At 40.0% G+C, this 17,254-nt stretch overlaps 1 protein-coding gene and 1 pseudogene; both read left to right on the forward strand.

Moving 5' to 3' along the window:
* The window catches only part of Erich1 (glutamate-rich 1), a gene marked incomplete at its 5' end in the record, with an annotated part of 52,793,804 nt that overhangs the window by 13,765,365 nt on the left and 39,011,185 nt on the right, over window positions 1-17,254 (forward strand).
* LOC120097639 (5S ribosomal RNA) lies at window positions 4,738-4,856 on the forward strand (annotated as a pseudogene).

A 17,254-nucleotide genomic window follows, 5' to 3' on the forward strand; every position in this document is an offset into this window, starting at 1 on the left:
ACAAAGACAGCCACTACCTCAGAGTGAAAGGCTGGAAAACAAATTTCAATACAAATAGTCTGAAGAAGGAAGCTGAAGTAGCCATTCAAATGTCGAATAAAATTGATTTTCAACCAAAAGTCATCAAAAAAGATAAGGAAGGAAAAGTCATCAAAGGAAAAATCCACAAAGATGAACTCTCAAATCATAAATATCTATTCTCCAAATACAAAGGGACCTACATACATAAAAGAAACCTTACTAAAGTTCAAACTACACAATAATATTGCACATCACACAATAATGGTGGGAGATTTGCACACCCCACTCTCATCAATGTACATATCATGGAAATAGAAATTAAAGAGAGACATAGGCAGACTAAGAGAAGTCATGAACCAAATGGACATAACAGATATTGATAGAACATTCTATCCTAAAACAAAAGGATATACCTTCTTCTCACTACCTTATGGTACTTTCTCCAAAATTGGTCATATAATTGGTCATAAAACAGGCCTCAACAGATACAGAAAGATAGAAATAATCTCATGTGTCTTATCTGACCACCAGGGGCTAAAGCTGGTCTTCAATACCAATAAGGGAGGAACACCCACATAAACATGGAGGTTGAACAATGTTCTACTCAATGATAACCTGGTCAAGGAAGGAATAAAGAAAGAAATTGAAGACTTCTTAGAATTTAATGAAAATGAAGGTACAACATACCCAAATTTATGGGACACAATGAATGTCGTGTTAAGAGGAAAACTCATAGCTCTGAGTGCCTGCAGAAAGAAACAGGAGAGAGCATATATCAGCAGGTTGTCAGCACACCTAAATGCTCTAGAACAAAAAGAAACAGATACACCCAGGAGGAGCAGAAGGCAGGAAATAATCAAAATCAGAGCTGAAATCAACCAAATAGAAACAAAAACGACTATAGAAAGAATTAACAGAACCAAAAGCTGGTTCTTTGAGAAAATCAACAAAATAGATAAACCCTTAGCAAGAAAAACCAGAGGACACAGAGAGTGTGTCCAAATTAACAAAATAAGAAATGAAAAAGGGAGACATAACTACAGAATCAGAGGAAATTCAAAAAATCATCAGCTCCTATTACAAAAACCTATATTCAACAGAACTTGAAAATCTGGAGGAAATGGACAATTACCTAGACAAATATCAGTTACCAAAGTTAAATCAGGAACTGATACACCATTTATACAACCCCATAACACTCAAAGAAATGGAAGCAGTGATTAAAAGTCTTCCAACCAAAAAGAGCCCAGGTCCAGATGGGTTCAGTGCAGAATTCTATTAGACCTTCATGGAAGATCTCATAGTGACACTATCCAAACTATTCCACAAAATTGAAACAGACAAAGCACTACTGAATTCCTTCTTTGAAGCCAAAATTACTCTTATACCTAAATCACACAAAGACCCAACACAGAAAGAGAACTTCAGAACAATTTCCCTTATGAATATCGACGCAAAAATACTCAGTAAAACTCTGGAAACCGAATCCAAGAGCACATCAAAACCATCATCCACCATGATCAAGTAGGCTTCATCCAAGTCATGCAGGGATGTTCTAATAAATGGGAAACCATCAACCTACTTCACTATATAAAAACTGAAAGATAAAAACCACATGATCATTTCATTAGATATTGAGAAAGCATTTGACAAAATTCAACACCTCTTCACAATAAAAGTCCTGGAAAGATCAGGAATTCAAGGCCCATACCTAAACATACCAAAAGTCATATGAAGCAAACCACTAGCTAATATTAAACTAAATGGAGAGAAACTTGAAGCAATCCCCCAAAAATCAGGGACTAGGCAAGGCTGCCCACTCTCTCCCTACTTATTCAATATAGTTCTTGAACTTCTAGACAGAGCAATCAGACAACAAAAGGAGATCAAAGGGATCCAGATCGGAAAAGAAGAAGTCAAAATATCACTATTTGCAGATGATATGATAGTATATTTAAGTGATCCCAAAAGTTCCAACGAGAATTATTAAACCAGATAAACAACTTCAGCAAAGTGGCTGGGTATAAAATTTACTCAAATAAATCAGTAGCCTTCCTCTACACAAAAGAGAAACAAGTCGAGAAAGAAATTAGGGAAATGATACCTTTCATAATAGTCCCAAATAATATAAAATACCTCGGTGTGACTCTAACCAAGCAAGTGAAAGATCTGTATGATACGAACTTCAAGCCTCTGAAGAAAGAAATTGAAGAAGATCTCAGATGATGAAAAGATCACCCATGCCCATGGATTGATAGGATTAATATAGTAAAAATGGCCATTTTACCAAAAGCGATCTACAGATTCAATACAATCCACATCAAAATACCAATTTAATTCTTCAGAGTTAGACAGAACAATTTCCAAATTCATCTGGAATAACAAAAAACCCAAGATAGCTAAAACTATCCTTAACAATAAAAGGACTTCCGGGGAAATCAGTATCTCTGACCTCAAGTAGTATTACAGAGCAATAGTGATAAAAACTGCATGGTATTGGTACAGAGACAGACAGATAGAACTGTCGAATAGAATTAAAGACCCAGAAATGAAGCATCACACTTTTGGTCACTTGATTTTTGACAAAGGAGCCAAAACCATCCAATGGAAAAAAGATAGCATTTTCAGCAAATGGTGCTGGTTCAACTAGAGGTCAGCATGTAGAAGAATACAGATCGATCCATGCTTATCACCCTGTACAAAGCTTAAGTCCAAGTGAATCAAGGACTTCCTCATCAAACCAGATACACTCAAACTAATACAAGAAAAAGTGGGGAAGAACCTCTAACACATGGGCACTTGAGAAAATTCTCTGAACAAAATACCAATGGCTTATGCTCTAAGATCAAGAATTGACAAATGGGATCTCATAAAACTGTAAAGTTTCTGTAAGGCAAAGGACACTCTTGTTAGTATAAAATGGCAACCAACAGATTGGGAAAGATCTTTATCAATTTTACAACTGATAGAGGGCTCATATTCAAAACATACAAAGAACTCACGAAGTTAGACAACAGGAAGACCAATAACCCTATTAAAAATGGGGTTCAGAGCTAAACAAAGAATTCACAGCTGAGGAATGCCGAATGGCTGAGAAGTACCTAAAGAAACGTTCAACAACTTTAGTCATAAGGGAAATGCAAATCAAAACAACCCTGAGATTCTACCTCATACCAGTGAGAATGGCTAAGATCAAAAACTCAGGTGATAGCAGATGCTGTGGAGGATGTGGAGAAAGAGGAGCACTCCTCCATTGTTGGTGGGATTCCAGACTGGTACAACCATTCTGGAAATCAGTCTGGAGGTTCCTCAGAAAATTGGACATCAGACTACATGAGAACCCAGCTATACCTCTCTTGGGCTTATACCCAAAAGATGCCCCAACATATGACAAAGACACATGCTCCATTATGTTCATAGCAGCCTTATTTATACTAGCAAGAAGCTGGAAAGAACCCAGATGCCCTTCATTAGAGGAATGGATACAGAAAATGTGGTACAGCTACACAATAGAATATTACTCAGCTATCAAAAACAATGCCTTTATGAAATTCGTAGGCAAATGGATAGAACAGGAAAATATTATGCTGAGTGAAGTAACCCAATCACAGAAAAACACACATGGTCTGCACTCATTGATAAGTGGAGTGTAGCCTAAATTCTTGAATTACTCTAGATGCACAGAACACATGAAACTCAAGAAGGATGACCAACATGCAAATGCTTTACTCCTTCTTTAAAAGAGGAACAAGAATAATCTTCGGCAGGAATAGGGGGGCAAAGTTTAGAACAGAGGCAGAAGGAACACCCATTCAGAGCCTGCGCTACATGTGGCCCATACATATACAGCCACCAAACTAGATAAGATGAATGAAGCAAAGAAGTGCAGGCTGACAGGAACCAGATGTAGATCTCTTCTGAGAGACACAGCCAGAATAAGGCAAATACATAGGCGAATGCCATCATTAAACCACTAAACTGTGAATGGGACTGAAGGAGAAAGGACTGAAAAAGCTTGAAGGGGCTTGAGACCCCATATGAACAACAATGCCAACCAACCAGAGCTTCCAGGGACTAAGCCACTACCCAAAGACTATACATGGACTGACCCTGGGCTCCAACCTCTTAGGTAGCAATGAATAGTCTAGTAAGAGCACCAGTGGAAGGGGAAGCCCTTGGTCCTGTGAAGACTGAATCCCCAGTGAATGTGATTGCTGGGGGAGCGCGGTAATGGGGGAAGGATTGGGAGAGGAACACCCATAGAGAAGGGGAGTGGGAGGGGTAGGGGTATGTTGGCCTGGAAACTGTGAGGGGGAATAACAATAGAAATGCAAATAAGAAATAAGGAAGTTAATAAAAATGGAAAAAATGTAAATAGAAGCAATAAAAAGTGCAAACTGAGCCAGTGCTAAAGATGGAAAACCTAGGAAAGAATACAACATCTAGAGATGTAAGCATCACCAATAGAATCTGAGATGGAAGAGGGAATCTCAGAAATAGAAAAATGTGGTAGAAGAAACTGATACATCAGTCAAATACAATGCTAAATATTAAAGGTATACGAGCCAAACACCAAGAAAATTGGGACTTTATGAATATAGTAAAACAAAGATAGTAGGAATGGAAGAAATAAAAGATTTCTGTCTCAAAAGCCCCAAAAATATTTTTAACCTAATTATTGATGAAAAATTTTCCAGACTAAAGAAATAGATGCCTATATATGGTCATACCACCCTGAATGTGCCTGATCTCGTCTGATCTCAGAAGCTAAACAGGATCGGGCCTGTTTAGTACTTGGATGGGAAACCACCTGCAAATAGTGGGTGCTGTAGGCTTTTAAAAAGAAAAAGAAACAGATGCCTATAAATGTACAAGAAGCATACAGAACACTAAGGAGATTGGACCAGAAAAGAAATTATCTTGCCACATAATATTCCAAACACTAAATATACACAGCAAATAAAGAATGTAAAAGCTACAAGGGGAAATTTCAAGTAATTTATAAAGGGGGACCTCTCAGAATTACATATGACTTCTCCACAGAATCTTAAAGCAAGAAGGGCCTGAACATATGTCTTGCAGACCTAAGGGACCACAATCACCATAGATAAAGAAAACAAGATATCTCATGACAAAACCAAATTTAAACAATATCTTTCCACTAATCCAGCACTACAGAGTATACTAGAAGGAAAACTGCAATGCAGTAAGGATACCTACACCTAAAAAAACACAACAAATAAATAATTCATGCAAGTAAAACCAAAAAGGGAGAATCACACACACACATGCACGAAAGCACGCACGCACCTTCACACGCACTCATGCGCATATACACTACCACTAACAACATCAAAATAACAGGAATTAACAGTCATTGGTCATTAATATCTCTGAATATCAATGGATTCAATTCCATTTTTGTCAAAAAGACAACGGCTAACAGACTGGATGTGTATATAGAATGTGGAAACAGGATCTATCATTCTGGTGTATACAAGAAACACACCTCTGCAATAAATATAGACGTGTACCAGAGTAAAGGGCTGAGCAAGAGTTTTCTAAGCAAATAGATACAAGAAACAAGCTGGAGTACATATTCTAATATGTAGTAAAACTAGGCTTCAACCAAAACTTATTAAAAGATTTGGGGAAGAATACTTCAGATACATCAAATTAAAAACTCACCAAGATGATATCTCATTTTGATCATGGACAAAATGCAAGGGCACCCACATAAAGAAATATATTGCTAATTGTTAAAATTACACAGTGAACCCCAAAAACTAAGAGTAGGAGATTCAATACCCAACTATCACCAAGGGACAGGTTAATGATACAAATATAAACATAAATAATAAAACTAACAAAGGTTATGAATCAAATGAACCAAAAATCTATCTACAGTACCTTTCACCCAAACACAAAAGCATATACTTTCTTCTCCCATCACATGGAGATCTTTACAACTGATCATATACTCAGTCACAGAGGAAGCCTCAACAGATACAATAAGTTAGAAATAACCTCTTGCATCTTATCAAATCCCTGTGATTTAAGGCTGGACTTCAACAAGGAAAACAACAGACTTCCTATACTCTCATGAATAGTGAACAACTTTTTTACTCAATGATCACTAGGTCAAAGAAGAAATAAAGAAAGAAACTAAGGATTTTCTAGAATTCAATGACAATAAAGGCACAACATAGTAAAGTTATGAGACACAGTACAAGGAATGCTAAGAGGAAAGTTCATAGCACTAAGTACCTTGAACTTAGTGAGAAATTAGACAGCTCTCACTCACAGTTGCAACTTAATAGCACACATAAAAGCTCTACAACAACAACAAAAACAACAAAAAAATCAAAGACAAAGAAAACACACCCAAGAGGAATAGAAGGCATGAAATACTCAAACTCAGGGATGAAATCAAGAAATTAGAAACAAAAAAGAAAATTGAAAGAATTAATAAACCAAAAGCTGGTTCTTTGAGAAAATCAGTAAAATAGCTGAACTAACAATACAGCAGAGAGACAATATCTAAATAATGAAAAGGGAGACACAAAAACATACAGTGGGGAAATCCAGGTAATCATTAGGTTATATTTCAAAAGCCTGTACTCCCCCAAAATTGAAAACTCTAAATAAAATGGAGGATTTTCTCAATAGATACAACTGACCAAAGTAAAATTATGATCAAGTAAATAATTTAAGTAGTCCTATAATCCCTAAAGAAATAAACACAATCATTAAAATTCTTCCAACCAAGAACGCCCAGGGTCAGGTAGTTTTAGTTCAGAGTGCTACCGAACTTTCCAAAAAGAGCTAATAACAATACTTGTTAAAGTTTTTCACAAGACAGAGACAAAAGGAACATTATCACATTCATTCTATGAGACCACAGTCACCCTGATAGCTAAATGACACAGATGTAGCAAACAAAAAATTTCAGAGCAATTTCCCTTATGAACACTGACACAAAAATACTCAATAAAACACTCCCAAACTGAAATCAAGAAAACATCAAAAATCACCCATCGCAATCAAGTGGGCTTCATCCTGGGCATGTACGGTCAGCTCAACATACAAAAGTCCATCAGTGTAATCCACCATATTAACAAATTGAAAGACAAAAACTACATGGTTATCTTATTAGATGCTGGAAAAGCCTTGGACAAAATCCAACATCCCTTCATGGAAAAGTTGTAGAGAGGTCAGGGATTCAAGTCAAATGCCTATGTACAATAAAGGCAATATATAGCAAGCCAAAATTAGGCACAAGATAAGGCTGTCCACTCTCTCCATGTCTCAATATAGTCTGTGAAATTCTACCTAGAGCAATAAGACAGCTGAAGAACATCAAGAGGATACAAGTTGGAAAAGAAGTAAAAGAATAGCTATTCAGAGATGAAAGTATATTATGCATAAGCCACACTAAAATTTCGCCAAAATGTCCTCTCACTTGTCTAGTTCAGCAAAACATCCTCTTAATAGTTTCCAGAAAGACATCACATGAATCAACTGAAAACTTTCCCTTCTGGTCTCCAATGAAACCAGAAATACCCATTTCTTGAACAACCAACAAAAGAGTTTGCAGGAACCAGAACAAGTCCACCCCCACATTTGTGAAAAAAAAAGTGCTACTTGATTGTCATGTGGGTACTCTTACAATTGGCAAGGGGACTGTCTCTCACTCTGTTCACTGACAGATCCTTTTCCCTACTGTGACTGCCTATTTGGACTTCAGTATGAGAGGATTTGCTTAGTCTTGCTGGAACTAGATGTTCCAGCCTGTTTTGGAACACAAGGGACCCATCCCTTTATGTTCCTACTCTTAGCAGAGTAGGAAATTAAGATGCTTTTGGGAGGTAATGTGAATAAAATATACATTATTTTTGAATAAAGAACAGAAGTTTCATCAGAGGAATTTGTAATGGTGGAGAACTACTCAAAGACCTTTTCAACATCTTTAGTCTTCAGGGAAATGCAAATTAAAAAAAAACTTTGACATTTTATCTTATATCCATCAGAATAGCTAAGGTCAAAAACTCAAGTGACAGCACATGCTGGCAAGGATATGGAGTAGGGGAACACTCTTCCATTGCTGATGGGAATGCAAATTTGTACAACTACTCTTGAAATCAATTTGGTAGTTTCTCGGAAAAATAATGGAAAGTTCTACTTCATGACCCAGCTATAGCACTCTGGCAATATACACAAAAGATGCTCCACCATATCAAAAGGACATTTGCTTATGTTCATAGCAGCTTTATTCATAATAGCCAGAAATTGGAAACAACCCATATGCCCCTCAAATGAAAAATAAAGAAAATGTGGTTCATTTACACAATGGAATACTTCCCAGCTATCAAAACCGAGGTAATCGTGAAATTTGTAGACAAATATATGGAACTAGAAAATATCATCCTGTTTGAGGTAACCCAGACTCAAAAGAACATACATTCCGTGTAATCACTGATAAATGGATATTACCATTAAGTACATGTTACACTCAATGACCTGAAAAGGAAAAAAGAACCAAAGGAAGAAAGAAACAAAAAAGAACCAAAGGAAGAAAGAAAGGAAAAAAGAAAGGAAGGAAGGAAGGAAGGAAGGAAAGAGAGAGTGAGAGAAAGGAAGGAAGAAAGGAGAGAGAGAGAGAGAGAGAGAGAGAGAGAGAGAGAGAGAGAGAGAGAGAGAAAGGAAGGGACAGACACAGAGACAGAGAAAATGTGGATTTTCCTAAGTTCTTTAGCACTTCACTGTGCATACTGTGTACCTAGTTATAACAATGTTCATTCCAACACATTTTTCTGGTTTTTTCTAAATATCAACAATTTGTAGAAATGCATAAGTGGAGGTCATATAAATATGATATACACATCTCTGTGCCTTTCTGCATTTGCATCTAGATTCAGCTTACATTTAGGATACAGACTTATTATAACTCATTTATAGCCATGGATTTTCACTTCCACAAGATGGCAGTGTCTGATAATTCTTTGGAAAACCTTCAAGGCAATCTCTTCTGAAATTTTACTTCTGATAAGCCAGTATTAGCCCCAAATCTTGGAATACACAAGATACAATTAATAAACTACATAAAACTCAAGAAGAAGAAACACCAAAATGTCGATGCTTCGGAACTTCTTAGAAGAGGGAAAAATACCAAAAAGAAGAAACACAGAAATAAAGTATGGAACACAGACTGAAGGAAAGGCCATTCAGAGACTTCCCCAACTAGGAATCCATCCCATATACTAGAAGGAACAAGGGAAAGAAAAAAAAACAAAGAAAGAAACAACAACAACAACAGGGTGGAATCTACTCTCCACACACTTTTCTGGAAAATGCAAATGGAAACACAGCCTCCTGACTAAGCCATTTGAGCCTCCTTAGAGCAAGAACTTTTCCTGTGTAGGCCAACTTTTTGGAAGCAACAACTTGCTTCAAGCCTATCTTGCTTCTAATCCCTTCCTTCTTCCCACCATCTCCTGGCCATGGCTGTCCCCAAACAGCCCAGCCACACCTTTGCATTTCTATCTTGATATTGGCCTTCTATGTCTCTACTTGCAGGGTTATCAGGAAATTGCCTTTCATTTTGATGGAATCTCCATCTGCTTGCCTCTCTGTCACTTTATGTCTCTCTTTATCTCATTATCAATGATTGTCTCCTTTTTCAAACTCTGTGTAACTACTCAATACTTCTTTTCTAAATAGGTAGACATGCACCTAGTTTTCTCCATGGCTTTTGTTCATACGACCTTGGATCCCAGGCACTATCAAAGGTATGGACTAAGGGTGGGTGTCAATATACCAGTGCTCCTGCCCAACCTGGAGAGAAAGTGTGGGAACTTTGGCTCACTTTGTTTTTCATCTCGACATGCAGATTATCTCTCCCTCTCTCTGTCTATCTCTTTCCCTCTAGTTTGTGGGTACTGAGGGCAAGTCTGCCAGCCAGACATCAATTCATATTTGCATACCTACCTGTGTATTCCGCTATTTACCTATTGGTCTATATGATAACCTAAATGTAGCTTTGTGGAACTGTCTGTAGACAGTTGGTCTATTTATCTAACTGCAAAGCAAGAATCTATGTTTATCTGTATCCATCATTCTAAAGATAAGTAAACACAAACACACAGAATAAAGGGGGAGGTAGATCTTGATCTACTTTGGAACATGATTTACAATTTGACATGGGACAGGGGTTAAGTCTGAAAATCTTGTCAAGAAGCACAGTGCAAATTCCAGAAGAGGCTGCTGTGGAGTGTGTCCGGAGCTTGAAAACCAGTGTCATGTGCCAGTTCATCCAGGGAAGAGTGTGTATGCCCAGTCCTTCCCAGTCCCAGGAGTTGCAGGCATTCTGATTATGGAGAGAATATGAAGTTCACTTTCTGTAGAACCTGTGGCTGTAGTCCCTGAGTGCCTTGGCCATGAGCAGACAAGATGTCTTAATTGGGGCCTTCTTGCTGCCTATTTTTCTGGAGAGCAGGCAGGAAGCCTTCTGGACTCCTGGATGGGCAGGAGCCTCAGAAAGACTGGGAAGTTGGCACAATATCTGGGTCCAACATCTCCTTGTTGACCAGGGATCTTGAGCTCGGTACGGAAGGAGATCATCATTGTCTTTCTCACTTGCAGACTGTTGGCTCTTGTGCTTTGGATGTGGCTGTGAGGGCCTGCAGCCTCTCCTCTTGGGACTCCTGAAGGGGCAGGGGTGCTGAGGACTCAGGCTTGCTCTGGGTTTGCTTGCTTGTCTGCCTCTTGGACTGTGTCTTATATTCTGACTACCCAGGCTCAGCTTCCTCCTTTGCAGATTGACAGTGAGTGGCATCCCTGAGGCCAGCAGGGTCCTCAGCAAGGAGCCCTCAGTGGGATTTCTGATGGCAACCATCTGCAGCCAGACAACCTGAATAGAGTGCTGTTTTGTGGTTCTTTCTGAGTTTACAGCCCCAAGGTGAGCCTTCTTGATCCTGCTGAGAGGAAGATGGCTCCGTGACAACATCCAGGGCAAGGCAGGCTTGGACACTGCAGTGAGACCCTAGACTGGCACAGTCAGCCAAGGGCCTGGGGTATTTGGAGATCTGAGATTCACCTCAAGGAATCATTGCTCGAGGCCTCTGCGACTCTGCAACCCAAGGGAGTTCCATCTTCCTCTTTCATGGTGGTAGGACCTGAGGGATGAGATCAGCATTCATCATTGAGGCAATCCCATCATGAACCAGTCCCAGGGGGTTCCTCCCACTCCCAGCAGCCTGAGTGCCCACCAAACATAAGACACTTGTGTTTCCCTGACCCAGTTCCTGGCTTTCTGGAGAGAGTCTTGGCTCCTTCATGCTGCCAAGACTCCTCAAAGCTCGCAGTGTGGGTTCCTACCTGTCCTGGGTTCTGGACAACTCGCTACTACTTGGAACTATAGTTCTCTCCTGGATCCAGGCTTTGACTGTGAGGTGCCTGATATAGCTGTCTCCTGAGAGGTTTTGCCAGAGCATGACTACTACAGAGGTAGAGGCTAGCAGCCACCAATTGTGCTGAGCGTGCTGGGCCCCCATTGGAAGAGTTAGAGAAATGCTGGAAGGAGCTGAAGGGGAGTGCAACAATACCAATTAAGAAAAATAGTAACAATCAATAAGAACACTCACAGAAGAAACCACCATCCAAAAAGTACACAAGGACAGACCCAAGGCTCCAGCTGCATAGTTGGCAGTGGATCGCCTTGTCTGCGCCAATGGAAGAAGTCCTTGGCCAGCCAAGGCTGGAATGCTCAGTGTAAAGCAATGTCAGGGCAGGGATGTGGGAAAGCATGGTTGGATGTGTGGGGGAACACTTCACTAGAAGGAGAGGGAGGGAGGGAACAATGGATATGGGGTTTATGGGCAGAAAACCCAGAAAGGGGATAATATTTGAAATATAAATAAAAAATATCCAATTAAAAATAAAGCAAATAAAGAAACCGAACTAACACAGGAAAAGAAAGAAAAAGAAAACAGAAAGAAAGATACAAAGAAGTAAAGATAGAAAGAAAGAAAGAAAGAAAGAAAGAAAGAAAGGAAGGAAGGAAGGAAGAATGAAAGAAGGAAAGAGAGAAAGAAAAAGAAAGAAAAGAAAGAAAGAAAGACAGAAAGAATGTAGGAAGGAAGGAAGGAAAGAAACAACTAGAACAACAATCCCCAAAACAACAGGTTGGGATATATACTTCTCACACTTTTCTGCAGAATTCAATATAGCAAGGCAGCCTCATGACTAAGCCATTTGATCCTCCTTAGGGCAAGTACTTTTCCCGTGTGGGCCAAGTCTTTGGAATCACCAACTTGCTGCAGGCCTCTCTTGCCTTCTAATTCCTTCCTTCTTCCCACATCTCCTGGCCATGGCTGTCCCCACACTTACAGAGACCAACAGCCCAGCCACACCTTTGCATTTCCATCTCGATATTGGCCTTTCATGTCTCCACTTGCAGGGTTATCAGGAGATTGTTTTTCATTTTGATTGAATCTTTTTCTGCTTGCCTCTTTGCCTCTTTATGTCTGTCTTTCTTTTTCTCACTATCAATGTATCCTTCTCCAAACTCTGTGTGACTCCTCAGTACTTCTTTTCTAAATAAATAGACAGGCACCTGGTTTTCTCCATGGCTTTTGCTCATATGAGCTTGGATTACAAGCACTATCAAAGGCACTTACTAAGCCTGGGTGTCATTATACCAGTGCACTTGCCCTAACAGGAGAGAAAATCTGGGAAATTGGCCCCCTTTGGTTCTCATCTGGTCAGGCAGATTATCTCTTCCTCTCTCTGTCTATCTCTTTCTTCTTACTTGTTTTTGTGTGTATTTGTCTATGCCTCCTGATCTTTATCATACACATAAACATAACTCTCCCATACCCACCCACCCACCCACACACACACACACACACACACACTTACTTATAATCCCACACACAAACACACAGACATACACATATTCCAACACATAATTTAGTCTGGTTTAATTTGTGGATTTTATTCGTTTTCTCTCTTGTTCTATCTCTCTCTGTCCATAGGTGTATGTGGGTATGTCTCCTCTTATTTATCACACAGATTAACATAATTCTATCACAAACACACATACACACACACAATCACACAATTTAGTCTGTTTTTTTCACCTTTAATATAGTTTAGATTCGTTAAATCAACTAGTTTTTGACCACTGAGGGCTAATCTGCCAGCCAGACTTCCAACTCATATTTACATACCTACCTATGTATGACTCTATGTACCTATTCTTTGTGATAACCTACATGTCTCTTTGTAGAACTGTCTGTAGACAGTTGGTCTATTTATCCCACTGAAAAGCAAGAATCTATATTAATCTGTAACCATCATTGTAAAGATATGTAAGCACAAACACACAGAATAAAGGGGGAGGTAGATATTTATTTACTTTGGAACATGATTTACAACTTGACATGGGAGAGGGGTTAAGGTCTGGAAAATATTGTCAAGAAGCACAGTGTAAATGCCAGAAGAGGCTGCTGTTGAGTGTGTCCAGAGCTTGAAAATCACAGTGTGCCATGTGCCAGTTCCTTGAGGGGAGAGTGTGTATACCCAGTCCCTCCCAGTTCCAGGAGTTGCAGGTATTCTGATTGTGGAGAGCATCTGAAGTTCACTTCCTGTAGAACCTATGGCTGTAGTTGCTATGTGCCTTGGCCATGAATGGAGCAGGTCTCTTAGCTAGGGACTTCTTGCTGCCTTTTTCTCTAGAGAGCAGGCAGGAAGGCTTCTGGTCTCCTGGATGGGCAGGAGCCACAAGAAGACTGTGGGAAGTTGGTGCAGAGGCAGCCCCTCTGGGTCCAGGCTCTTCTTCTTGACCAGGGCTCTTGAGCTGGGTATGGAAGGAGATCATCATTGTCTGTCTTGCTTGCATTGTCCTGGCTCTTATGCTTTGGATGCAGGCTTGAGGACCTGTACCCTCTCCTCTTGGGACTCCTTAAGGCACAGGGGTGTGGAGGACCCAGGCCTGCTCTGGGTTTGCTTGCTTGTCTATGTCTTGGACTGTGTATTCCCTTCTGACTGCCCAGGATCAGCTCCTTCTTTGGCAGATTGGCAGTGAGTAGCATCCCCGATGCCAGTGGGGCCCTTAGCAAGCAGCCCTGGGTGGGATTTCTGATGGCAAGCAGCTGCAGCCAGACCAGCAGTTAGTTGCTGTTCGGAGCTGCAGTTCTTTCCTGATTCCAGGCTTTGACTGTGAGGTGCCTGTGGGTCAGAACCTATTTTGATGTGTGGCTAGGGCTCAGGCAGTAGACTGTGTGTCAGCTTCCACTGCTGAGTCCAAAGAAGACCTCTCTCCCAGCTTCTCTGCTTACCTGGAATACTTGCTCCTGGGTTATCTCTTATAGAGAAGTACTCTTCTGCACTGTCCTGTGGCTCCTCACCAAGCCAAAGTCCGAGGGACCTTCTCAGGTTGGGGCCCCAGCAGGAACCCTGGGAACCACTGAGCTACTAGGTCCTTAACAAAGAAGACCAGGAGCTGCTGTTTCTTCACTGACTTGATGGTCTTTCTGAAATAAGTCTCTGCCAGGCTGTCACACTGAATACCAATCACTTATGCTGTAAGATCAAGAATGGACAAATGGGACCTCATATAATTGCAAAGCTTCTGCTAAGAAAAGGACACTGCCGGCCACCGCAGAGAGCTCGTAGGCAGCACCCCACGAGCAAACTTGAGCCTCGGGACCACAGGTAAGACCAACTTTTCTGCTGAAAGTGACCTGCCTGGTGAACAACAGACACAGGCCCACAGGAACAGCTGAAGGCCTGTAGATAGGAAAAACTACACGCCCAAAAGCAGAACACTCTGTCCCCATAACTGGCTGAAAGAAAACAGGAAAACAGGTCTACAGCACTCCTGACACACAGGCTTATAAGACAGTCTAGCCACTGTCAGAAATAGCAGAACAAAGTAACACTAGAGATAATCTGATGGCGAGAGGCAAGCACAGGAAACCAAGCAACAGAAACCAAGACTACATGGCATAATCGGAGCCCAATTCTTCCACCAAAGCAAACACGGAATATCCAAACACACCAGAAAAGCAAGATCTAGTTTCAAAGTCATATTTGACCATGATGCTGGAGGACTTCAAGAAAGACGTGAAGAACTCCCTTAGAGAACAAGTAGAAGCTTACACAGAGGAATTGCAAAAATGCCTGAAAGAATTCCAGGAAATCATAAATAAACAAGTAGAAGCCCATAGAGAGGAGTCACAAAAATCCCTGAAAGAATTCCAGGAAAACACAATCAAACAGTTGAAGGAATTAAAAATGGAAATAGAAGAAATCAAGAAAGAACACATGGAAACAACCCTGGATATAGAAAACCAAAAGAAGAGACAAGGAGCTGTAGATACGTGCTTCACCAACAGAATGCAAGAGATGGAAGAGAGAATCTCAGAAGCAGAAGATTCCATAGAAGTCATTGACTCAACTGTCAAAGATAATGTAAAGCAGAAAAAGCTACTGGTCCAAAACATACAGGAAATCCAGGACTCAATGAGAAGATCAAACCTAAGGATAATAGGTATAGAAGAGAGTGAAGACTCCCAGCTCACAGGACCAGTAAATATCTTCAACAAAATCATAGAAGAAAACTTCCCTAACCTAAAAAAAGAGATACCCATAGGCATACAAGAAGCCTACAGAACTCCAAATAGATTGGACCAGAAAAGAAACACCTCCTGTCACATAATAGTCAAAACACCAAACGCACAAAATAAAGAAAGAGTATTAAAAGCAGTAAGGGAAAAAGGTCAAGTAACATATAAAGGCAGACCTATCAGAATCACACCAGACTTTTCGCCAGAAACTATGAAGGCCAGAAGATCCTGGACAGATGTCATACAGAACCTAAGAGAACACAAATGCCAGCCCAGGTTACTGTAACCTGCAAAACCCTCAATTAACATAGATGGAGAAACCAAGATATTCCATGACAAAACCAAATTTACACAATACCTTTCTACAAATCCAGCATTACAAAGGATAATAAATGGTAAAGCCCAACATAAAGAGGCAAGCTATACCATAGAAGAAACAAGAAACTAATCGTCTTGGCAAAAAAACAAAGAGAAGAAAATCACACAAACATAACCTCACATCCAAACATGAATATAACAGGAAGCAATAATCACTATTCCTAAATATCTCTCAACATCAATGGCCTCAACTCCCCAATAAAAAGACATAGATTAACAAACTGGATACGCAACGAGGACCCTGCATTCTGCTGCCTACAGGAAACACACCTCAGAGACAAAGACAGACACTACCTCAGAGTGAAAGGCTGGAAAACAACGTTCCAAGCAAATGGTCTGAAGAAGCAAGCTGGAGTAGCCATTCTAATATCAAATAAAATCAATTTTCAACTAAAAGTCATCAAAAAAGATATGGAAGGACACTTCATATTCATCAAAGGAAAAATCCAACAAGATGAACTCTCAATCCTAAATATCTATGCCCCAAATACAAGGGCACCTACATACGTAAAAGAAACCTTACTAAAGCTCAAAACACACATTGCACCTCACACAATAATAGTAGGAGGCTTCAACACCCCACTCTCATCAATGGACCGATCATGGAAACAGAAATTAAACAGAGACGTAGACAGACTAAGAGAAGTCATGAGCCAAATGGACTTAACAGATATTTATAGAATATTCTACCCTAAAGCAAAAGGATATACCTTCTTCTCAGCTCCTCATGGTACTTTCTCCAAAATTGACCATAAAATTGGTCAAAAACACGGGCCTCAACAGGTACAGAAAGATAGAAATAATCCCATGCGTGCTATCGGACGACCACGGCCTAAAACTGGTCTTCAATAACAATAAGGGAAGAATGCCCACAATACGTGGAAATTGAACAATGCTCTACTCAACGATAACCTGGTCAAGGAAAAATAAAGAAAGAAATTAAAGACTTTTTAGAATTTAATTAAAATGAAGGTACAACATACCCAAACTTATGGGACACAATGAAAGCTGTGCTAAGAGGAAAACTCAGCTCTGAGTGCCTGAAGAAAGAAACAGGAAAGAGCATATGTCACCAGCGTGACAGCACACCTAAAAGCTCTAGAACAAAAAGAAGCCAATACACCCAGGAGGAGTAGAAGGCAGGAAATAATCAAACTTAGAGCTGAAATCAACCAAGTAGAAACAAAAAGGACCATAGAAAGAGTCAACAGAACCAAAAGTTGGTT

The sequence above is a fragment of the Rattus norvegicus genome, chromosome 16 (assembly GCF_021556685.1).
Source record: "Rattus norvegicus strain SHRSP/BbbUtx chromosome 16, alternate assembly SHRSP_T2T, whole genome shotgun sequence".
NCBI lineage: Eukaryota > Metazoa > Chordata > Mammalia > Rodentia > Muridae > Rattus > Rattus norvegicus.